This window comes from Strongylocentrotus purpuratus, unplaced genomic scaffold (genome assembly GCF_000002235.5).
Source record: "Strongylocentrotus purpuratus isolate Spur 01 unplaced genomic scaffold, Spur_5.0 spur5_scaffold_15, whole genome shotgun sequence".
Classification (NCBI taxonomy): domain Eukaryota; kingdom Metazoa; phylum Echinodermata; class Echinoidea; order Camarodonta; family Strongylocentrotidae; genus Strongylocentrotus; species Strongylocentrotus purpuratus.
Window position 1 is genome coordinate 3741807 of NW_022145600.1, and position 19575 is coordinate 3761381.

The 19575-nt window shown below is 35.8% G+C and overlaps 1 protein-coding gene across 1 annotated transcript in view; it reads left to right on the forward strand.

Annotated features, from left to right (window-relative positions):
* Window positions 1-3992: 3992 nt before the first annotated feature.
* Window positions 3993-19575, forward strand: part of LOC115923982 — a 53886-nt gene continuing 38303 nt past the window's right edge. Inside the window, exon 1 of the mRNA XM_030985393.1 lies at window positions 3993-4053. The gene's annotated coding sequence lies outside the window, so the exon portion shown is untranslated. The remainder of the gene's footprint in view (window positions 4054-19575) is intronic.

Here is a 19575-nt window from a genome sequence, read left to right on the forward strand (position 1 = left end):
TTTTAATGAGATTGTTCATTGCAAATGCTGAAGTTCATTCTTATGAAACAAGAAGCTCAAATAAGTTTCATTTGCCCTCTGTGAAAACGACTTTCTCCAAAGAAACATTTATTTTAGTAGACCTTCACTATTGAATCTACTTCCTAACTCCATTCTTTTTAAGCCAAATTTGAAACATTATTTGATTATGTATCCATGTCTTATGTATGGTGTTTCTCACTATTTTTTTTATCTCCCTATCACACTAATTCCATCTATATATTGTATTCATTGGTACCACAACCCCATTTCTACTCACCCCACTCATAGAGTTGCTGGTAATATATTATAATATACAAATAATACACAGCAGTAAGGGCATTAGTATACAAATAATACACAGCAGTGAGGGCATTAGTAAGAATTACCCACACAAGGTACCTTTGGAAAAGTCTAACACACCCGAGGCGGGAAATTTTATAATGCCCGAACAAAATGATGTGTATTATTTGTTTTATAAAATTATGACTTGGATCCTTGTTATTTGATCAATCACCCTCACATCAAACTCAAGAGCCCGAATTCACAAAGGATGTTTAAAACTAACCCATGGTTTAAATCCTCAATTACATAACCCATGGTTTAAAATAAGCGCAAATTGAGGCGTACCTTGCCTTGCGCGCGTCTAATATTGGACCTCTGACTTGTGTCTCGCTTATGATAGCAACAACAAGCTAGATAATAAGTATTACCACTGATCTCTACGGAATTTTTTTTCCGTAGAGATCAGTGAGTATAACCCACGCGAGGAACCTTTGGAACAGTCTAACACTGTTTCTAAGATACCGAGTGTGGGGTAATTTTACTAAATGCCCGAACAAAATGATATGTATTATTTGTTTTATAAGATTATGTTACATTTCTTTAATAAAATGATTTTTATAATGGCCGATCATTACCATTATTAGGATAATGACCGGTCATTATCCAAATTACGCGTTAGGCAAAATAAATGCCTGGTCACATGTACGCTTTTACTAATCATTCGATTAGGATCCACGTCATCATCTTATAAAACAAAATATAATTGTATGTTTTTATTGTTTAATTATTTAAAAAAAAGTTCTTGCATTTTAATATTGTAGTTTTAAGCAGGAGAGGATCCCCGATTAAACCTCTGTAGTTTTGTATCACCCTCTGTGCTGGTTCATCTTTTGTTTTAATGCTGTATAATTGATTGTAATTTATATTGTCTTTTTATGAATATGTGGAAATAAATGAAATTGAATTTGTTGAAGGAAAAGGGGCGCCTATCAGATTTTAATAGAACATTATCAGATGTGAAAAGGAGCATTTATGAAATGGGGAAGGGGCTGTTATAAAAAAGAAGAGGGGCACTTATCAGAAAGGAAAAGGGTACTCATAATAAAAAAGGGGTGGGACACAGTAAAACGGGCAGTTATCAGAGATGAAAAGTGGCACTTCTCGCACCTGTGAAGAGGCACAAACCTGTGATGAAAAGGGGCACTTATGAAAATGGAAGAGAGGCACTTATTAATAATAAAAAAAGGGATATTTGTTGAAGGAACATGGACACCAAACAGATTTTAATAGGGGCATTTATCAGAGGTGAAAAGGGGGCATTTGTGAGAAGGGCAAGGGGCTCTTAACAAAAAGGAAAAGGAGCATTAATTTTATCAGAAGAAAAGGGCAATTAGTTGTCAGGAAAAGGTGCACGTGTAAAAAACGGGCACTCATTAGAGGGGAAAAGGGGTATTTATGAAAAGGTGAATGGGCTCGTAATAAAAAGAAAAACAGGCATTTATTAGATAGGAAACGGGGCATTTGTCAAAATAAAAGTTGCACTTAATATAAGAGGTGAAAAGGAGCACTTCTTAGAAGGGGAAAGGGCAATTATTACAGAAAAGGGGGATCTTGTCAAATAATACGAGCACCTCTCGGATCTGAAAAGGGGCAATTATTGAAGGTGAAGGAGGCAATTATCAGAACTGAAAAACAGCACTTCTCGTACCTGAAAAGGAGCACTTACCATAAATTAGAATAGGCACTTAAGAGAATGGAGAATGGACACTTAATTCAAAGGAAAAGGGCATTCGTCGAAGGAAAAGGGGCCCCTACCATATTTTAATAGGGGAAAGGGGTTCTTATTTTAACTAATGTGGGTACTAATCACGAGGAGAAGGAGCACTTATTGGAAAATAAAAAAGGGGCACATGTCAAAATAAAAGAGGTGAACTCAATTACATTTTCGGAATCAGGAGGCCTATTTTATTTTAGGAATTACAAATACCTTTCCGATTTTGAGAATTACGAACCCTTCATCATTTTTGGAATTACAAATTTCGGAATAAGGAACCCAATTTGTAATTTAGGTGTTTTAACTGTTCGGAATAACGAACTTTTATTTTTTAAAATCATTTTCTGCTATTAAGTCATTACCGATTATTTGATGATAATTTATTTACGCATATACAGTAACCCGAATATGATCTTAAGGGAATTCTTTTCATTCAAAATGGTTAAAAAATACCAGTTTGCTTCAGATCTTTACTATACAGTCATACATGAACATGGATATCTCTATCCCCTTCCCGGAAACATTATCATCACTATATAGTTAGAATTTATTCAAATAAATACTTTATTACACATAAATCTTACGTGGAAATTTGCTTTGTTTACACGTGTGATACAACATAAATTGGATATGATGATAATTTTTTTCTTCTTGTCCTCTTACCGAGGTGTTTTATTTCACATATTTCATATTTCATATATATTTACATCAATTTACATTTTAACATAATACAAAAAAGATAAAGTATTTAATAAATAGTTATAACCTTAACATTCCTTGAAAAATTTCTTTGTGTTCCGTCAATAAAAAACTTTGTCCATTTGCTAGGTAATATCGTAGTTTTAATTTGAAATTAATGAACAGACTTTTACTATTGTACTCTTTTCCATCACACCGAAGTTTAATATACATTATGTATAATATGTATTGTCCTAAAATTAACAAGGAGTTTATCACAAATGTTTCCTTTTAACAAGACATGAAAAGTATCTTATGTTTCTTTACATATATCGCACTGGTCATTTTCCATTATACGCCATCTGCATAAATTATGTTTTGATGGAAATATGTTATGCACTATTTTAAAGTTAACTTGTTATGATGATAATACAATATAAATGTTAACAGATATAAACAGGAGAAAAGAAATGCAATATAATGGAATACATGAGAAAAATTTCTCTGTCATCCTTCAGCATTGTCATTGCTGTAGCTAAAACAAATAACCTCAATTAATGTTGATAAATAGAAGAGTATAGGGGAAAATACTTAGAATCCTAATATCACATATGATTCCAAAGATCTCAATCTTCATTCATTTATTTACATTTATTTATATATTTACATTTATTTTTCAGTTGTATTTTCTTTAGTATGCGATCTAGGTAGGTCAAACTCCTGGGTATTAATTCTGCCCTTCCAGCATTTCCCCAGGCCCTGATACTACCATAATCCCAGCATGTCCAGGTATCAATTGAATACACCTGGGTCGAGAGTGACAAATGTGGATAAAATACCTAGTTACAGAATATGTCAGGGGTGCAAGCTAGGTTCGACCCCGGTTGTAAAATTTCCTTCTCAAATGGATTGATTCATGCACTTTTTATCTATTGAAAAGTCGCTTTATAAAATGTGTAACATTATACGATATGCGGCCTTGTATTTCCTGGCGGATAAAACTTGAAAGAACAATAAAATTGAGAAAGAGAGAGAGAGAGAGAGAAAACTTAATCAATCTTACCATCTAAAATCTGTTTAGCGCCAGCTAATGTGTGACATGGTGAATCCATATCCGCGGAATATCCGGGCATAGAATTTGACGCGGATAGCGGATAAACTGGCCAGAATGCATGCATGACGGATCAGCAGAAAAAGCAAATAGACAAAAATGTGTGTATACTAGCAACATGAAAGGCATCAACGGTGCACTGTTTCCACATCATATGTCTTTGGAGATCTGAATTACACAGGAATTGGTAAGTTTATTCGTTCTAGGGGAAATGAAAATCAATTATTTGTTGATGTTCAGTATTGGAACATCATCGTATGATAATTATCATAAGCAGAATACTGAAAAATAACGGTAAACATGACGCCGTATGTGTGTCGAAATGGGGTGCAGTGTGGATGTGTGTGTGCATATTGTGAACGGATGAACGTAGTCCGCTGCAAGTGCAACGGCTTACCCAGGCATTGCACTGGACTTGCCCGGCGGTATGGGGGCATTGTGGAGCTCGAAAATCGACAGCAGGAGATACAGTTATTTACTAATTTTTGTAGTCTTTAAATTTTCACTGGTGTTTGTGACTTTGTGGAGACGACTTTGTGGAATATCTGCATACACCCACAATGTCAATGGCAGCCAGTGCAACCACTTGCTCGCCTCACGCAGTCATTATTATAAATGAAAAAACAATGTTGGTGTGATGATGACTCGACGCGTCATTTGGTCTAACAGATTATGACGAGTGGAACATCTGTCCCTCAAATTAAACTTGAAATACTTTTTCAGAATATTAATACATGCAGATGCTGTCTTTTATTGAATTATTCCTAGATCTAACATGTGTTTATTTGATATTCGTTTTTATAATTTTGAGATTTTAAGTTTTTGGAATGGTGATTGTAAATTTGTATACTTTTCTGACAGATATCTTAGATTCATGCATATCATAATAATTTAGATCAGTTTACATCAGGACTAGAGTAAATTAAAATTAAAGACTGCAAATGTGGAAATGTCAGTAGTACATGTACAGTCAGCTCTCTGACTCTGTCATCTGTCTTTACCTACAAATGTACTACAAGGTACTCTAATTGGACTCACTTTCGAAACATGAGTCGTGTCTAAGATAAGGTTTCTTACAGATAATGACGTTAAAAGCAAGTTTAATAATGCCAAATCTGAGATGCAAAACCCTACGTGTTATCAGTGTCTGTGAATTTTTTTTTTTAGGGCTTCAATATTACACCATTTCAAATGGTGTAATATTAAAGCCCTAAAAAAATTGTGCTTCTAAATGATCATGAAGTGCCTCAAGAAAATAAAAATCTTTGAGTGACCGGTTTTACTATACCAGATACTCATTTTCCCTATTAATAGACTAGTGGGTTTTTGAAATTTTGAATTCTAATCTTAATCTTGATAATCAGATGGGTGATCGGCTTGTAAAAGTCATGGGGTTCCTGACTGACCTAAAGGTTTAGAATAATGATTGCAGCATGAGCTAAATCCAGGATTTTGTTTAGAATCTGAGACAAAGATACCCAACCCCTTTAAAGGTCGTTCCCAGATGTAGATTATCAATTTTTAAATTGATATGCATAATTTGTTAAAACCCAAATACATACACGGAAAAATCATGATTGAAAATCAATTATGCTATTGAGATTCAATGTTGAATCACGGCACATGTTGATTGAAAAAAACTAGTCTAGAACTAGTATTATGTCTCAATCTCAAGCCATTCAAACTTCTAGGACATGGGATTACAGATAATTTAATTCAAATTTACAACAGAGAGCCTTCAGATGTTTTTATACACATGTACAATGTAAGTGTACATGTATTAGGTCCAAATTGAGGGTACAGTATCTTCTACTTTCTAAAAAAAACAATCCAGACCTTTGTTGGCAAATTTATTCTTTGGGGGAATGACTGCAAGCTACATGTATGTAAGTCCAAACTGACAAAAACTTTTCTTTTTCTTCAATATTTTTATAATTACTCATTTATTCCAAAGGAACTTGTAAACAAGGTAATTCATCTGTTCATCTAATGGTGCCAGGTTTTAAACATCTTATTTTGTTGAAAAGTTCAGACAAACTATCATCCTAGGAGTGCAGGGTGGGAGAGAAATAAAATTGAAAATAATAAAAATAAAAAGACTAGCTACATGTAGATACATGTACATAATTATCACCGTCAGAAACTTAAGATTTCATGAAAAGTGAGAAGTCAGATATTTCACCTTCGAGGCAACAACTACAGTATAGCTGCAGCCTGAGTAGTAGTAAGTAGGATGATAATTCGTGTCAAGTTAATACAAAATATATGAAACTGCATGAACAGCTTTAGTGCTAATAAGTACTGCATGTATAGTTATTAAAGAGAAGGTTGAGTTCTGGGAAGAGGTGAAAAATTATTTGTGAGCGTTATCATTCTTATTATGCAAGTGTGGAAGAACATCAGATAAGACATGTTTCCTGAAAAGCATGGCTCTTCAAATGCCTTCATATTCTAAATATGTCATGTAACGTAAAAATCTAGGGTAGGATTTTTACGCCACTTGTTCGTGTAGTCCCATATACATCTTTCTGTGTACAGTGTTTGTAACTTTACCAAGACTTGGCCAAATTTCTTATCATTTTGATGATTCCAGAACCTTGCAATACACACAAAGTCTTATATGCTAGATGATCAACCTTTTCTGGTCGATTCCACACCGTTTCTTTCACAATGCAATCGCATGACCAGAACTCAACTTCATCTTTAACTGTATGTCTAACGAGGCATAAATGATCAAAGTGTCTTGCACATTGAAAGTGATATTGATTCCAATACCGATTTACTTTTGGATACTAAAAAGGTCACATTATATTCTCATCTCTAACAAAAAGAGGAATCAGGAATGTAAAGTGTGAATCTGTTTCGATAATGACGGAACGGCTGTAAGCTGCCATCAATCAGTCATGTGGTCTATGTTTTATTCATGTTCCAAGTCAAAAGCACTTTCACTGATCATGGAAATGTTAGGTTATTCCAAAGCTTGGGAGCAGCACAACTGAAAGTGCATTCTCCAAGAGTTACTTTGTTTTTGTGTGAGGTTTCTTTAGAAGCAGCTTGTACATGTCATTAATTAAGTTACATATGAATATGGATGTGATATAAGAGATAATAAATCAGACAAATAATTTTGGGCTTGACATCAGTGATATTTGCTCTACTGGATTTATTTATTTTGTGACGAGGTTCAGTTCGCAATTGGACTTTTTCCCAAATCAAATTGAATTGGGTTTTAGGTTCTAATGGTTTAGGGTAAGTGTTTCTTTTACAATCAAACAATTGTTGCCAAAACACATGTCAGAGATTTTTCTAGACAAAGTTGTGTCTTTTAGAATCTTTCACCTTCTATCATTTTGAGTACCTGTACTTTAACATGGATCCATGTTCATGGATATTAAATGTACTTGTAATCATTGTGCAATACAGAAGTTACATTGATTACTCTCCAGTTGTCTGGTTGCTAGGGAAGACTTTGACCGTGTTTTTCTTCATTTTTAAAAATATTGCTCCTTCTGTTGTAATACTTTGTTCACTACGCAGGAGTTTCAAGAACCGTGTGTGTTTACTTTCTGGACATGCTATGAACTAAACATACACATAAAGCCACTATTAATTGAATAGATCCCCTGGTTGTTTTGTTTGCTCTATTTTGTTCATGAAGGAGATGTAGTCAAACATTTCACCAATTAGCAAACAGACCCACTGTTTGTTTGGACTCCTTTTTTGGATGGTATGATACTAGTGCTCTCTAGTGTTTATACAGTAACTGGTAGCCCTTAGACCATTTTGAAAATTCAAGTTTCATGCATTTCTCTACAACAGTAGTTACATGTACAGTGAAACCTGTAAATAAAGACCGCTCAAGGGAAGCAAGAAAATGATCTTTATGTACAGGTTCCTTTAATATCTACATGTACATGTAGGTTTCAATGTGAAACTTTGCTCAAGGTGGTCTTCTATAAAGGTGGTCATTAAAGCATGGTTTACTGTATTAATGCAGCCTTGAAGATTTCCAGAGATTTACCTGACATCACAACAATTACATGTACATATCATGCCATTGCCAACTTGCGTTCTAATTTTTAACCCTTTGTCTGCTTTTATTGACGAATGGCGCAAACTATGGACGGCTGTGGCTGACTTTTGTCTCTTACAAAATATGTATGAAACATAAATAATACTCCAAATAATGTGGTATTCCAGGATATTATTGTGTAATGAACAAACTGTTCAATATAGTAAATCACAATAGATGAAAGTTATACTAGGGTTAGAAATTAATGGCTGTTTTCTGTTTGAAGTGTGAAAAGCATATGAGCCACTGAATATTATTTTTTTAAACAAATTTTCTGTTTGAAACCATATATCTACTTTATATACCTGAAGCCTTACACGAACATCACAATCACATGTACTTGTATTTGCAGTGTACATTGTGCAGTGTAAATGAATCCTTGGATTATACAGTGAGTAAACCTTTCATGTTGAATGTTAATTCTTGTTCTGCCTCTTTTTTAATCAATGAAATGGATGATGACTATAGTCACCAAGCTCGACTGCCTTGATTTGTGCAGCTCCGATTCACTTCCCGCTCCCCAATAATGATATGCCACCCACAGAATATGAGGCATAAAAGTAAAGGATTAGTGTGCAGATTCAAGCCAGGTTCATGGATTTTACATTTTCTCTGCATTTGATTTGAATGAATCAAGTTGGACTTTGGACACTCTCAGAAACTGAATATACCGGTATGAAACTAAAAGTTTCATTGAAAGAGTTAGGAAGTACCTTAAGCAGATTGTGATTGATATGTTTACAACACTCTACACGTATGTATTAGCCCTAACATCTCAATGCTGTTTTAAATGCTTTGAGTAATATGAGAAATGAATCCCGCTATCTTCATCTTGCACCAGCCTCACCTCTCCTGCAGTGTTCAAGTACACATATTCAGTCCCTTGCATTTTATTTAGTCACTTCTTTGCTTAATTTTAGGGATTTGTCAACAAATTTGATGCAATGAATGAAAAACACTTTTATTTTGCAAACTCTTATTTGTTTTAACGGTAAGATGATACAAACAAACAAAGAAAACATTAAAAAAAAAAATCAAAGCCGGTTTCAACTATGCATGTTGTATAGCCAGCCCTTAAGAACTGTGTGGAAGAAAAAATGGTATCTTTTAATTAATAGCCTTTGTAGGATTTATCATCATTAAAATCTATAGATCCATGAGAATAATTTCAAATGGCATGTTTGCGACACCATTCATGATCATACACATAAACCAGTTCAAGTTTCCACACGGATTCAGGAGCAATCTTTATCGCCATGGCAACCTAATATCATGCTCCCGCTGTGCCCGTTCTGCCATGTGTATGGCCTTGAGAGAGTGGCATGGACTTTGTAGGTAATTCTTTGTGCAGCCGCCACAAAATGGACAGGTCATTGTGGAACATGATCTTGCAGGTTTTAGGTATCGCCTAAATATAATTAGATGGCCTACATCAACATCTAGGGCAGTTCACTCGTTGCCTCACTCTCTACAGTATTTATCTGTTGCTCAGTTTTATTCTATGTGTATGGCATTATGGCTGTGAGGCCCAGGGTAAAAAGAAGATTTAATTTATGAGGCTTATTTTCGAGTAGAGCTATCGTAATGACATTAAATATTGATAAGTACACATAGTTATATGCACTCAAACCCAATGATGAAGGCCCTACTTGAAATAGTTTTGACAGCACTGGCTCTTTTTCCTATTTAAGGAACTTTGTAAGAGTTACACTGTACATGTAGGGGGGGGGGGGGATCGCCCTGAGCCCCCTTCTACCTTTTTACCTGATTTTTTTCTTTTAAAATCCCAGGGTAAGGAATCTCAGTATATTTTTGTTTCCTTGATTTGTCTGATACAAGATACTTACATGTGGGTAAATTAATGAGATTAGAACTAACATGTTTACGTTTGCCTGTCACTCACTGTATCTGAAAAAAAAAAGAAAAAAGAAAATTGCCACTGGCATCTGGCAAGATTATCATACACTGTACACTGTATAGGCTTACGCTTTGCTATACTGACCTTATGGTTAAACAAAATATCAGGGAAAGGAGATGGTGCACACATTGTATGCATGAATCCTGTGTAATGTTAAGAAACCACAGTACTATTTTTAGAATCTTAAATGAGAATATATTATTTTGTCAGGACTGATTTACTTCCATATGATCATGAGTATTCCAGGGATGAGAAATATACCCAAGCCTGTGTTTCCCAGGTCAGGTTCTAAATCTGCAGATACCTGTAGGCGTTCTCCTCGATAGCAAACTAAATGATATCTTGGGAAATCAGATGAGTGCAGTAATTGAAGGGAAAAATCCCCTTTTTGGAGGGGGGGGGGGGCCTGCATCAGCACATTCAAGTAAACATTATCAGTATGTCTAAATTCCTGGCTTGAATTCCTATTTGTACAAAAAATTCATGTGCAATGATGACAGCAAATCCTCCAATCAGTCACAAAGTTTCAATCACGTTTTGTGGATATGAGGAGCTGTGATGGTTATCAAACTCATATTGACTACTTCAGTTGCATATTACTAACGGTTGATTCTGCTCAATCATGTTTTCTCTGCAATGTAATACTACAAGAGGACCTAGCTAGATCATTGTGATGGTGATTGAAATTCTTTTGCAATAAGAATTACGAGACTGAACAAAATGATGCTCCAGATCATGGTTCATCAGAAACAAGTACCCCTGTGGAATGGGCTTTAGAGTCCACTGCTTGTATAATAATAACAATAATGATAATAATCTGGATTTGTAATACAAAATACTGTCTCTCGGCACTTTACAGATAATATTACTCCGGTCATCGGATTCGTTCACGCTCAATTCGCACCATCTCCACTCCCTGGGGAATACTTCTACCATATAGTTACCATGAGCATGAGGGCATATAGCAATTACTAACACAAAGGCTTTCGTCATCCTACCAGGTCCCAATTTATCTCCTGGGTATGGAGTGGAAAATGTAGATTAATGCCTTGCCAAAGGACATTATTGCCATGTCGGGTATCGCACCCACGAGCATGAGAGACCACTACTATGCGTCTTTAGACATGACATGTTCTACAGTCATGGTTGAGAGAGCTGCATCAGTAATGCTTTCAGGAGTTGAGATACCCCAGGCTTTATGATGACATTGATTGGAGAGCTTTTCAGCCCAGATCAATGAGTACATTTGTATTATTATGTGTCATGCTTCTTGTCTCTCAATACTGATACATGAAGCATTATTGTAATGATGAATATTCACGTTGCAACCTAATGGATTATATTAAACATGACTTTTTTTTGTAGTCTGTGGGTATCTCTTGTTGAGGGAACTGTTCCCTAACTTCAGGGACTTTGTTAGTTACGGCAGACTGTCTTTGTTTCGTTGCCACCATTTCTTCCCAGATCTATAAATAAGTTTTTTTGCACCATATTCAGCTTCATGTGGGTTTGCTAACTGATTTATCATTCTAGTGGCAACATAGAGATGTATTTTGGCATACCTGTTGGAGTTGAAATTGACAGTAGTGAATATTCACTTTGCAACCAATTGGATTGAATGAAACATGACTTTTCCATCGTCATGGCCGTCTCTAGGTGAAGAAGCTGTGCCCGAACTTCAGGAGGTTGTTCCTTCCGGCTGTATTATGTGAAACAGTGATGTGTTTCTGAGGTCCCTTACCTTGATCAATAAATACTGTTGGAAAGTGAGAACTTGTTTACATTATAAAATCAATATTAAAGGGATAGTTGAGTTCTTGTTAAAGACCACAAATGCCTTCAAAGGGCATGGTTATTCCTTTTATTCTTGTTCATGACATTTCTAGTGCTCTCTAGGACCTAAAATTGCTATGAAGGGAATTTTAGACCCCAAAATGTGTGAAAATTAGATGTATTACAAGTACCAATTTAGCTCCACTTCCAAAAAAATACAGTGACCATTAATCAATTAATTAATTGATTAATAATATCAATACACGGGCCGGTTGCAATGTGCATTGTAAAGTCTGCTGAGTGAACATATCTTCAATGAAGTGCATTGCCCTTTAAAGATTGATCAATATTAGGTCGTGTTCAATGGCGCAGTAACTAACATTAATCACGTCCAAGCTATTGATGTGTTCATGCAGAACATTATGTTGTCCATATGGTGCAGGATAGCACCATGTTGTGCGAAATAGCTTGATAACCTTGTGGCAATGTCTGCATCAGGGGGGTGTTTCACAAACCTTGTCATCAGTGACAAATGACAGTTTTTGTTATAAGCTACTGAAATCCTTGCTTTTGATTGGTTATAAGCAGATTTATCACTTATTTTTGTCATTTGTCATTAAAAAAAGGTTTGGTGAAACAGGTCCCTGACATTGTATGCTGTGAGACATCCTGGCTAAGCATCATTCACACGTGATGCTTTAAACCATTTTGACAAATTACTGATTGCATATCAAAAATATTTCTTGTTAGAAGGAATAATAGCAATGTGATGGTGGTGATGGTGGTTATTTTACCTAACTGCTAAGAAAGCAGAAATGCTTGTAAGAAAGCAACCAGACGGCTGATGGCTTTGGGTCCTCTCCAAGGGACCTGGTAATGAGGATTAATGCCTTACCAAAATGCACTAGCGCATCGTCTTGGTTTCGAACCCGGGTCACCGGTTTACGTGACCACTGCTCTACCGACTAAGCTATCGCGCCTCCGAAGAAGTAGCAAGGTGCACCTAACAAAGGCCTTAGTGTAATGTGTAAATGCCATTTCATTTTGCTGCTGCTTTAAAAAAAAAAAAGTTTATTTTTTATTTTTTTAAAGTTGCTGCACCATGTATACATAAGGCTTGAATGAGGCTTGATATCTCACATTATATAGGGACTATTTGACAGCAGAAGGTGTTAAAAGGGAATTCTAAACAAGTCGTGTTATAACCCATGCTCCCCAGGGAGTGTAGAATTGTGGTGCGGGTAAGCCTGAATCCGATGACCGGCGTAATAATATGTGCTGGGCCTAGAAACAAGTAACTGTAATGATTCTGCACCTCACCGATTCATGCAAAATTAGAACATTCAGGTGTCGCTTAATAGTTTCTGGAAATTGCTCTTTTTGGTATTGGAATCACTTGTGCGTATCGTAGCAGATGCAGAGAGTGTGGCTTTTTGAAGATCATTCGTTCTAGTCCAGAAAATTTTGATAAATGTGCACTTCATGCTGCTCTTAATGGTTTTAAGACCATTAATGTGTTGGTGAACTTGGTGAAATGAAGGCTTATTTGCAGAATACTTTACCACACATCAGTATATTCTGCCAAAACTAAGTCATCCAAATACAATGCAGCCAAATAGGTATTGATCCTTTTTAGAGTTTGTTTAGCAGTGTGACTTGGACATGAACCATACATTACACTGTGACAAACAGAAATCAATGACATTTTATCTCCAATTACGCCGTCTTGAAATCTTGAAATCACTCATGATTTGCATAAATCCAGGGTCTGCAGTGTGTGATACAATGTCAATTCAACCGGATCCTCGATGTGATCGTCTTGCTACTGGATTTTTTTTCTTCGTTCGCTTACCATGAATCTGAGGCGGTAAAGCCCTGAAGAGGTTCGACGTGATTGGTTGCCTGAAAATAATGAGGAAGAGCACGTACAGTACATTGTATAATAATGTGTTTTACCTCGGCTTGTTACTGTGAATGTAATAAAACATCATTTTGCTGTAGAAGACCACTTGAAACCAGGGACCTGTTTCACAAAACTTGTCATCAGTGACAAATGACAGTCTTTGTTGTAAGCTACTGAAGTCCTTGCTTCTGATTGGTTATCAGCAGACTTGTCACTGATTTTTGTCACTTGTCATTGAAAACAGGCTTTGTGAAACGGGTCCCAGAACTTCCCTTTGATCATCTAGAGAAGATGTGAAATAATTCTTGTAACTTTGAAACCTGTTTGATTTTTTTTCTTCTTTTTTCTTTCCTTTCTTTTGTTTTCCTTTCTTTTTTTTTTCCTCTAGAAGGAATTATATCAAAGGAAACCGCACCCTAAAAAATAAGTGTAGGTTTTCTGAAAAATGAGATAAATTGCTGCCCTTCGACGTACAATATTCCTTACAAAAATGTACAAGAGATATCATACTTGATGAAGTAAATGAAGATATTCTTGACATGATGTGATGCCTTTTAGCATGAAATGGGCGCAGCCATTTTCTTGAAAATGTGATGTACCAGTTGAAGTTGTACATGTATCATGCACCAAGCTTCAGTTGGAAAGACTTTTAAAATCAATAGGAATACTGTACTTTTCAATGAGGAAAAAGCATAGCTGAGAATATAGAAATTATATTTAGTGAAAAATATATAACAGGGGAACAATTGTAATTAATTTTATTTCAAAATACTGACATATAGCAGTTGACAAATCTATTCCATTCATGAGAAACCAATCTGTGTTCTGGCAATTGTAGTACAAAGGATAATAGCAGGTGAATGAAAAGCTTCATCACCACACACACCTCGGAAGGAAGCATTCATAAATTTGAATGCATTTACTTGATAAACGACTTCACTTAGTATGTCACGTTATCAAGAAAATGGCAGTGCCACTGTGTTGCTGAGAAACTGTACATTAATTATTCTTGGTTTATGCCTCTCTCATACACTTTGGTGGGGAATCTTGTAGATTTATGGGCAAGAATATAATAAATCTCTCAGAATAAGTAAAGTTATTTCTTGGGTGAGGTTTCTAACAAATGAAACTGAAGATAGATTACGTAAATGTTGTATATGGTAGGCATGTATGCACATAGTTTTTCAGGTTTTATCATGCATGTTTTACTCAGGTTTACGTATTATAATATTAATTTACAAATATTAATTGCAGTTTATTACCAAAATTCTACATCAGATGTAGATAATGATTGCATAGCTTCTCTATTATAACAGGCAATTTAGAAATGGCAAAAGAAGAATAATTAGGTCACTGTTGCAAGGGTTGCTTTTCACTTTCATTAATCACATTGATTGTCATCGATGAGTGTGCTCTGGTATGCATCCTTAGATTAATTACTCGTACGAAATTATGACTCCATAGCAACGTAAACACTTTTCATACATAGAAAATATACACACGTATTTCATGGGTATTTGTTCAATTACTCACTAATTTTAATCATAATCAAAATTAAGTTTAATAAATTCATATTTTTATATTTTTTTAATTCTTAATTTCATTTTTTAATTTTATTCAGGAGATGGGGGGGGGGGGGGGGGGATTTCATTTTTGTGCCGTTCTATCACTAGATGTAGGAATTTTCAGGTACATTTTATACATTGATTAAGAGATTAAAAGCAAATTTATAATTACTTGATTCTAAGAGCTAATGTACATGTACATCAGGGTTGATGTACATGGACATGTACACTAAGGCTTGGAGTAATTTTACAAAAAGTTATGCCTATTTTCGACGTCAACAAAAGTGTTATTGCATACACGTACTTGTATTTATGATATGCACTTTAAGTAATTGTGATAGGAATTGTGAAATCATGCATACTACTTACGATAGAAAACATACAGTGCCATTTAAGACAACAGCACACAATTCACCTGAAATACGTGACTGGATTCTCCTCACTACTGCATGCTAAGGAATTGTATAGAAAAGCTGCATGCATACTTGGGAATTCAAGAGAAAAAGAAAAGGTAAATACAGCACGAGGCTCGGCAGGCGTGCCAAACGACAATGGTTCATGCCTTTTCTCATATTTGATTAGGACTCAAACGTAGGGAGGAGAAGAAAAACCTACATCAGAGGCTGAGAGAGAGAGAAATGATCATGCCATACACACACACACGATCACTCTCTTGGTTATACATGTACACGTACGTGCATCTACCGGTAGCTCAAGATAGTAGAAGAGAGAAATTCAACAAAAAGCTCATCACGTTTCACGATCCACCTAATTAGGATTAGAATCCCTCTAGAATTGTTATGAATGACCTTTGTAGTGAATGACCTTCAGACTGCTCATGTTGGTAATGGTTAAAGTTACCATCATCAATTTCTGTAAGGTGTATTTTAGTTGTCAATACTACTCACACACAGTCTTGATAATGGGAAGAAAGGAGGCAGAGTATTTCATTTTTTTTTTGCATTTTGAACATACATGAGAATGAGGAAAAACAAATCCCTTCTTTGATTTCGATGAATACATGTACATACTGTATACCTGGTACAGTCAAACCTGCTTTAGTGACCACTTGTCTACAAAGACCACATTCTTGGTTTCCCTTGACAAAGATTTCTCATTGAAATGTGTAATAACTAATAAAGGAACCTGTGTACAAATGCCACTTGTTGTGTTTCCCTTAGGCGGTCGCTATTGACAGGTTTGACTGTACATATATGTATAGATACAATTTGCATACGGTACTCAGAGAAGTAAGATATGTGCCAGGGAAGCAGATAGTTGTTCCCTACATAACATCTGAATACATTGCCCCACGCCTATTTAATAAACTTGCTGCATTTCTAAGAATAATACTTCACTTGACTTCTTCAAAAAAACATCTCTACAAATCTTCATTTGTTAATATGAACGTACATCACCTTTTATCCTTCGTAAAAAGTGCTTTATGAATCCAATTATTATTATTATATCATCTATTATTACACTGCTTATGATGAAGTTGTCCTATTTTTAGGATTCTTGTAAGGCATCCTGTTTTGATGATCTACTCTACTTTCAACATTCATCTCACGTTCTGTTTCTCCTGACTTTTCTCACATTCAGACTTTTGTCAAAGTTATTTTGAATGATTCCTTAGAATGATTTTGACAGTCTTTGTAGACCACTGTGTATCAGGTGCATCGTACATGATAGCTCATTTTAAACTCAACTTCAACAGGTGTCCGATAAAACAAAATGCACCTGTTCTTTTTTGCAACAATTCGCAATATTTCACAATAAAACGTCATGAAGAAAAATAACATGGCCCCATTCTCTTGAAGAACAACTGAACAGTGTCATACAGGTGAAGCTTTTATCATCCTGCATGGATCAGAGTTAAATGAAAAAATAAACAGAAAGATCAAATAAGAGCTCGTCATTTTCCTTGTTCCTTAGTTTCTGTTTATACTATTTGTTTCAGCTGTTTTTTTCATAATTGCATTTCACTCTGATGAGTGCAAGATGGACAATTTCAATTTGTCTTTTTGGAAGATATTCCTTAATTTTGTAGAGCTTATCTTCCTTTAAATCCCTTGGAGTGAATAAGTGACCTGAAGATACATGTTTGTAGAAGTTGTTTAGCCCTGCCATAGGTTTAAAGTAGTTATAAGAAATACTTTTCTGTTTGCGGATGCTCGTTTATGATTGGGTGTCCTATAAGTGTAATTTAGTTACTATGATATTGAAACATTGAGCTCTCTTTTACCAAAGCTGTTTTGGAGCTAACCTTTAATAGCTAAATCGCTCACAGCCCCTGCATTTTTTCTTTGTGTGTTCTGGTTTGAAACAAGAGAATGTCTTGGAAGGTGTGTACGCCAGGTTCTAGCTCCGTACTGTCAAGCAAAGCAGCAGGCCCTGCCAAGAAAAAGAGTGCGTTCTTCAATTTAGATTACGACAGAATAAAGGCTAATTAATTCACTCTTCACCCCAATCAGCATCACCTACATTATGAGCACCTTTCATGGTGTTCTGGAAATTAATCAATTTATTGAGATGCAAAGAGGTCTCTCACCTCCCTCGAGATTGAATGTTGCAGACAGATTTCTGCTTTGATTCCCATATATTTCTTGTGATATATCAATATGCTGCCTGTTATGGAATGGGGACTAATTAATTCACTCTTCACCCAAATCAGCATCACCTACATTATGAGCACCTTTCATAGTGTTCTGGAAACGAAGTAATTCACCAAGATGCAAAGAGGTCTCTTCTCTTCTCTCCCTCGAGATTGAATGTTGCGGACAGATTTCTATTTTGATTCCCTTACATTTCTTGTGAATATGCTGCTTACAATAGAATGGGGAACAATTAATTCACTCTTCACCCAAATCAGCATCACCTACATTATGAGCACCTTTCATGGTGTTCTAGAAATCAATCAATTCATCGAGATGCAAAGAGGTCTCTTCTCTCCCTCGAGAATTGAATGTTGTGGACAGATTTCTGTTTTGATTCCCATACATTTTCATATGCTGCCTATAACAGAATGGGGACTAATGAATCCACTCTGCTCCCATTTACATTTTTATCCCATATTTATTGTGCTGTTGCAAAAATAGTCAGTTCAGGGCCCAACAGATGAATTGAATTGAATTGAATTGATTTATTGTCCATAACAAATGGAAATTCGTTGTTCACTGGTACATGTACATGTGTGTTACAAAAAATGTACAAAATTATACAGATGATTGTTGACAGCTGGTAACACCAGTAGTTCCTGCAACGAGAGCCCCAAATAGGTCAGTCATATTGGTTCGCTGCTGCTCAGATGATGTTTAATGTTATGTATCACTAATCTATTGAAAACAAAAGTAACTTAACATTTCTAACACATGTAACATAGGACATTTCTGGAACATAGAAGGTAATTGTATGGAAGTGTACGTGTACACTTATCGGAGAAAGGCAACTTTTTTTCTCCAAATTTTGATTTTTGTGGCTATACTGTACATATGTACATGTCTTGTTCTGTATTACTATATGCAGAGACGCCAAGTTCAAAGATCGGCAATGCGTGACATTTCATGATTCGGCGCGTAAGCGCGCGTGCGAGGGTATAACACCTGTATAAGGTATAGCGTTTTTCAAAATCTAGTGCGCGCGTCGTGCGTAAGAGCATTTTCAGACCATCGTAATGCGTGATGTCACGCCTAATGTGTGATACTTGGTAGCTCTGTATACCGGTATGTGGCTTACAACATAATGGAGGCTAAATCTACAACCCCTGTTAAGGCCTTGATGACCTTTACAGCCATTCACCAGGGCAGTGAAGTGTTCTCATTCCTCATTAAGTATTGAATTTAGTAACCATCCACTCTGCTTGACAACTGCACAGGAGCCTAACTGCACGGGAGCGGCCTAACTGTACATGTATGAATAACCAAGATGCAACAGTTTGGTGGCTAGTTAATTCCATTTTCTCCCAAGTCAGCGCTGCCCACATTCAATGCCAATATCATTTTGAGTGGCTTTTGTGAACTTGGATAGAATAGGTAGTCACGTGGAGTTGCAAACATGTGTTTCCATTCTACCTTGAGTATTTGATTTGGTGAATCTCGATTCTGTCGTAATGTAGGATTCCTAGCTAAGAGGTATGTTTATTTCTTGCTGTTTTGAAAAGGTCGCTATATTCAGTACTAATATGTACATGGTAGATATTTCATATCTTAGAAGGATAAAGGAGTGCATGACGCGTAATTTAGAATATGTTAAATAGAGAAATACTGGGAATCCATTTTTAATACCTTGATACAAGAGTACATACATGTACACTGTAGACTGGGCACCATGTTGAATAATGAATATGTATTATGTACAGGTACATGTACATGTAAACTGCTGAGAGCCAGAGGGGTGCACTAATGACACTTTCCATGTATAGTAAATGAAATATGTGCCTCCATGGCTCTTACTCTTTTAGCCACCAAAACATGGTAGCG